Source organism: Arachis hypogaea, chromosome 2, assembly GCF_003086295.3.
Source record: "Arachis hypogaea cultivar Tifrunner chromosome 2, arahy.Tifrunner.gnm2.J5K5, whole genome shotgun sequence".
NCBI classification, from domain to species: Eukaryota; Viridiplantae; Streptophyta; class Magnoliopsida; order Fabales; family Fabaceae; genus Arachis; species Arachis hypogaea.
The window spans coordinates 101,154,236-101,161,056 of NC_092037.1; positions in this window are offsets into that span (position 1 = coordinate 101,154,236).

The window sequence follows — 6,821 nt, forward strand, 5'->3', positions numbered from 1 at the left end:
ACTTATGGTTATGCCTTTGAAGATTTGTTATTGACTTTAAGCTCTGTGTTTTTTATTTATGCATTGGATTTTCCCTGTGATAAGTAAGTTCACAACATTTTCTGATTTTGATTCACAGCAACAACTAATTGCTGACCTTGTGAGGATACAAAATGATGGGACTGTTGAAGTTGATCTAGAAAGAAGTGTATCTGTTGCTTCAAAATTGCTAGAATTCCAGTCATTTTACGAGTCAACAGCGAGTGAAAATCTTATTCGTGAAGAAAAAACATCAATTCCAGTTACAAATTGTCATACTTGTTTGAACTAGGGGTGACATACAACCTTTTCTTGCCATTGCAAAGAGACTTCAGGCATGTTCAAATACATATATTCGGTTCCTTTTGTTGCTCATGAGAATCACCTTATATTATAATTGATCTGATTGCATCATTTGAAGATGCAAAGTCTTTGTTTAACAGTTTTGTTTTTTTTTCCATACTTGTTTCTTTTCTTTCTTCAGAGATGAACTAATATTACTTGCAGGAGTATGGTCATCGTGTTAGGGTGGCAACTCTTAAAATTACTTGCAGGAGTATAACTAAAATTAAAAAACTTTTACTCTGGTGAAAGTCTACTCTTAAAATTAAAAAACTTTTTAAATACCAGCTTTTAAACTTTCAATACATATATTTGGTACACTAAAAGGTGAAAAATGATCATTTTTCTTGTAATATATGTTCATGTATGTACTATTAACAAATTCTCCTGAACACTCATTAAAATGAAATAACCATTTGTTTATTAAATTGCTCTTCTATAGCTTGAAATGAGTTGAAATATATATATAAGATAGAAGAGAACTATGGTGTTAATAATAAAAGAGAACAACCGCATTCATAGCAGTTGCTTGAAATTGGTCTAGAGTGAATTAAACTACTCAACCACAATGACAATACCCTACGTTTAATTCTCAATGCCATTTGCATTTATTAGACAGTGCCAACACTATGGACCTATTCTCAATGCCATTTAATTCTCAATTTAAATTTTTTTTCGGTTCTGGTTAGGGGTGCACATGGGCCGGGTGAAGCCGGGTTTGATGAGACCCAGACCCGACCCGAAATATACACCGGGTCTATTTATTAGACCCGAACCCGACCCTAGACCCGATGAAACCAGTACACTTTCGGGCCACAATTATACCGGGTGAAAACCGGGCCATTAACATTACATTACGTTGATATCTTCTTGTAAGTTAGCATGTAAAAATATCCAAATTTCCAATACTCCAACCATTATTTAACATGGTAAAATTTACTTAGAAAAATATAACAAGAATCAATCCTTCTTTAAAATTAAAGCATAACCACAATCAATACTAAAGCAAAATCACAATCAATACTAATATTGTCTAACAATATCAAATATTTAAATCAATACAAATAACACAATATTATGCATTAGTCTAAAGTCTTACGCATTCTAAACATAAAACATTAACTTATAGTCTTATAATGACTAATAACACAAAATATTAAGGTTTACAATACTTAAATTCTACATAAAAATAGTCATGATCCATCACTAATAACACAAAATATTAATTATGTATGATGACCGGGCCACCGGGCCGACTTCGGGTGACCCGAGCTATGGCCCGGATCCGACCCGAAATAATGACCGGGTCTATTTTTGAGACCCTAATCCGACCCTAAACCCGATGAAATCACACCAAATTAGCCCCTAAAGTGTTCGGGCCCGGGCCGGGCCTTCGGGCCGGGCCGGGTCTGTGCACCCCTAGTTCTGGTGAAAGTCTACTCTTAAAATTAAAGATAGTGTTTGTTGCAACTTCTTAGAATATGTGACACGAATATCATAGGTTCTTGGCCTTTTTTTTAGTACTTTGGACTAAAGACACATTCTGGGCCTAAACTGTAACCTTCTTAATTTATCTTTGTCCATGAAAAATATAATTTTCTTTTTTTTTTACAAAAAAAAATATAATTTCCTTTTTTTACTTTTTATAATAATATTTATTCTCTTTTTATTCATACTCTATTTCCTTTAATTATATTTCTTATTATGTTTTTACAGGTATGAAGAGAAAAAGGCCAATAAAAAAGTATCAAAGTCCTAAAAAATTCCTTAAAAATGTTGAAGATGCTAAATTAGTGTCATCTCCTAATACAAGAGAAAATGATCATATCTCAATCAATTTTCAATTTTACCAAATTCTTAAAGTGTGAACTTATACATGATTGTTATTCTTTGATTTAAGTAATATAATTTTCTCTTATTTCTTTTATGTTTTTACAGGTATGAAGAGAAGAAGGCTAATAAAGAAGTATCAAAGTCCTAAAAAATTCCTCAAAGATGTTGAAGATGCTAAATTAGTGTCATCTCCTAATACAAGAGGAAATGATCATATCTCAATCAATTTTCAATTTTACCAAATTCTTAAAGTGTGAACTTATACATGATTGTTATTCTTTGATTTAAGTAATATAGTTTTCTCTTATTTTTTTTATTTTTTACAGGCATGAAGAGAAGAAGGCTAATAAAAAGGTATCAAAGTCCTAAAAAATCCCACAAAGATATTGAAAATGCTAGACTAGTGTCATCCCCTAATGAAAGAGGAAATGATCATATCTCAATTTTCAATTTTACCCAATTCTTAAAGTGTCATCCCCTAATATTGTTTTTTCTTATTTTTTTATATTATTGCAGGTATTAAAAGGAGAAGACTTGTATAATTCGAAGAGGAAGAAGATGAACATATTGAACCGAATGTTGTATATGCTAGAGAAAATGTTCATCTCTCAAATTATGAAAATAGTAACTATCTCCTCTTTTAGCATACTATGATAAAAATATTGTGAAGTTTCTAATTTCTTTAATTAGGTTTCTAATTCTTTTACTTTAAAGTTATCTTGGCACGAGAAAAAAGACATCTTCCAAGTCATTCTAAGTTAACATCTTCTAAAGGCAAGAGTCAACAAGAGCATATAGCTCAAAGTTCATCCATTCAAAATGAACTTCATAGTCATAGCCTATCAGATGCTGATTTCTTAATAATGAAGAGGTAGATGGAGTTGCTATTTCTAGAAAGAAGTGGAACACCACATGGTCTGTTATTGTTGTAGGTATGTTATTTTTTCTTATTAATTTACTAGTTCAAATAATCTGTTTTCAATTACTAGCTGTCTTAAATAATAGCTCTTTTATTTTCTTTTTAGATGAACAAGGGGTTGAAAAGAGTATGCAACTTAAGGTAAAAGATGCATTTTCCCTTCATCATAGTAGGAAACGAGTTCTTATAGAATGGAATGGAAGTGGTCAGCCAATTGGAGAATCCGGTGGACTCTTGGGAGGTGTTTTGGGGCTCATTGCAAGTAATTTTAATAATTTTCCTATAATGTACAAAACTTGGCATAAAATTCCAATGCAATATAAAGATGCTATTTTTGAGAATACTATTAAGGTATGCTATTTTTTATATATTTTTGTTTTGAAAAATATTATTTGTTATGTTTACCTTAAGTTTTGTATACTAACTACATATTTATGTTTTTTTGAAGAAAATATTTGTTGTTAATGATGATGAACACAAAAGGTATATCTTGTCAAATCTTGGAAATAAGTGGAAGAATAATAGATTTAAGCTATTCAATGAGCATTATAAATCGGAACTTAGTTGGGATGCAAATGTTAATTTGAATCCAATTGGAATTCCCAAAGACCATTGGGCTGCATTTTTGGAATATAGATTGAGTCCAAAAACTCAGGTAAACACATTTGTTATTTGTTAGTTTTTATTTGTGTTTAAGATCCATTAACTTTTATGCTTGTTAATGTGCAGGAATTGTGTGAAAAGAATGCTATAAATCGGCAACAATTAAAAATTCCTCACACTATTGGCTCAAAAACACTTGCTAGGAAACGCCATGAACTTGTACATTTGTTTACTTTTTTAGTATTTTTGTTTTATTAATTTTTTGTGTTAGTTATATTTTAATTTGACCAATCTTATAATAATGTTAGGAAGTTGAAACTGGGCGACAATTTAGTAGAGGAGAAATATTTTCTATCACTCACAAGAAAAAAGATGGAACATTTGTCAATGAAAAAGCACAACAAAAAAATATAAGATAAAATTCTAATCTATATTTATTCCCACAGTGATATGAACATACTGCCCTTTTCATTTCATTATTATGTATCCTTTTTAGGTTTGCTAAAACTAAAAGCATTTTAAGTTTTGAATTTTTCTCATTTTTCTTTGTATATGTTACTCATCACTACGCTATTCTTTTTCTCTGCATATGTGTGTGTGTGTGTGTGTGTGTGTGTGTTGTTATTTCTTTGTATATATTACATCATTTCATTCCTAACACATGTTCATACTTTCGATGCTTCTTCGTTCTTCCTTCTATATCAAACAACATATATATATATATATATATATATATATATATATATATATATATATATATATATATATATATATAGCAACAACAGTAATTAAATTAAAGTAAAGCGATCTATCTTCAGGCTTGAATGCTTGATTTTGTTCTTTAAAATAGTAGTACTCTTGTTACTTAATAAAATCGTAGTACTTCTTTGCAAAATGATTGATAAATTCTATTGGACTAATATTACATATGTAACATTATTATTTGTCTATGAATCACTTCAGGAAAACTTACAAAAGGAAATTGGTGAGGGTGCTTCTGAAAATGAAGCATATGTTAAAGTATTTGGCAAAGAGAATTCAAGCTATGTTAGAGGTATGGGAGTTGGTGTTCGTCCATCTCAAATGATTAGATCCTTATCCTGCTCAAGAGAGTCTATGCAATCTACTACAACTAGTGGACCATCAAGAACTGAATATCAAAACTTGAAGTTACAAGTACAATTGCTACAGGAACAAGTAAATTTTCTTGTGAATCATCAAAAGGGTCAATTGCCACCTGGTTTTCCTACTGAGGTAAGATAAGGATATATGTTATACTTAATTTTATAGACTTGCGTACTTAATTTTCGTCATCAACAACTTCTAAAATGATTGTAGTTTGTAATCATAGCCTCTTGTATAACACTTTTGTTTTGTTAAGTATCTTTCTAAAATATTTCCTAAAATATATATTTTTTATTTTCAATTGTAGGTTGCAGATTTTGAATCACCTACACATACAAGACCATATTCTTCTGCCAGTCATGAACCTCAACAACACAGGCCATCCAACGTTTAAAGGAGTTTTATGATTGAATTGTTAGGTTTACAAGTTTGGATTAAGTTGAAATTTTTTGAATTTACATATGGATTATTACTATGTAATTAAAACTTGTAGAATTCAACTTTTGAAATACATTGTTGCTATTTCTGTAAAACTTGGGGGATTGAATTTGAATTTGTTGAAAAATAATGTAATTTATGGAGAATTCAATTTTTGATAATAGAAATTTTGATGTTGGAGAGATTATGACAGTTTAAAACAGTCACTAAATACAGAAAAAAGTGTCACAGGAATAAATAACTTAGTAACGATTTTAAATAAAAAAATGTTACTAAAAATATTGTGACGGTTTAACTGTAACACCCTACCATACAGAGTCTTATGCTTAAGTCATAATTCAGAGATGGCAAGGTATTACGACCTCTAAAATAAAAATTTAGTACGTATAGTAGTATGAATAATTGATTATAACTAGGAGCCTTTATAGAAAAAGGATAAACAAAAAACCGCAACCTTAAAGCGCAACACTCCGATCGATAACGTAACGAACAAGGATAACCAACGCGAGATTATATATCTACAAAGGAGTGTCAAAAACAGGAATATCAAGACACAAGATCCGGCTGCGAAGATAACCGATCCGAGCGTAACAATATATACATATGATAAAAATAAGGAAAACCCCAAAGGAAACCCAAAGGGACACAAAAACATAAAAACCTATTCTCCAAAATCTCCCATAAGAGGAATCATCACAGTTTGTATTATTTAATGGAGATAAAAGTATCTAAGCAGAACATATAAACCAAAACATAGCCCCGAGAACAAAGGATCTTCGCAATAATAGAAGTCTCCAGCATGCCTCAGCGGGACACCTCACGTCCTGCATCTGAAAACCACAAAATCCGCATGGGTGAGAACCAAAGGTCCCCAGCATGGTAACAGCTTCCACATATATAATACATAATAATAGAGGAAAGCTGAAGGCAATCCTAGAACTTCCTCCAGATAATATCAAAGCTTATAAACAAGCTAAACCATAAAGGGCATCTGACTAAAGATACTTCAATCTAACTAATACTTCCCTTTCCAATTCCTTCAGACCTCCTAACCACCAGCAGAAGTATAAAGTAGCAAGCACAGTTATGTCAAGCAAGGAATATACAAATAGGAGCAGTTAAGGCATTTAGACAATTAGCAAGTAATATGCAGTCAAATAGGCAATCTCAAACAATTCACATAGTATGCATATGATGAATGCCTGTCCCTAGTGGCTGATGATATCATCTGTCGGTTATAAAGCCAACCCGACAAGTCCTGGCAGTTAACCCTTGGACTGTCCCTCTGTCACGCATCCCCAACTCGAGTTATACTCATCATAAACTTGATCATAATCATGATCTATATCCATCACCTTCACTGGTGAATATTTACGGGGGCGAGCTCATCCGGGTCTTTCACAGTGCCCGGCCACACTTATGACATAGGGTCAAAAGAGCTTCGAGTCTCAACCTGGAGCACGTGGTGGCTAGCCACTGCTTCCTCCCAGGGAAACTCTCATCCCCAACAGTGGAAGTGCAACATTCACAATTCATTCAACAG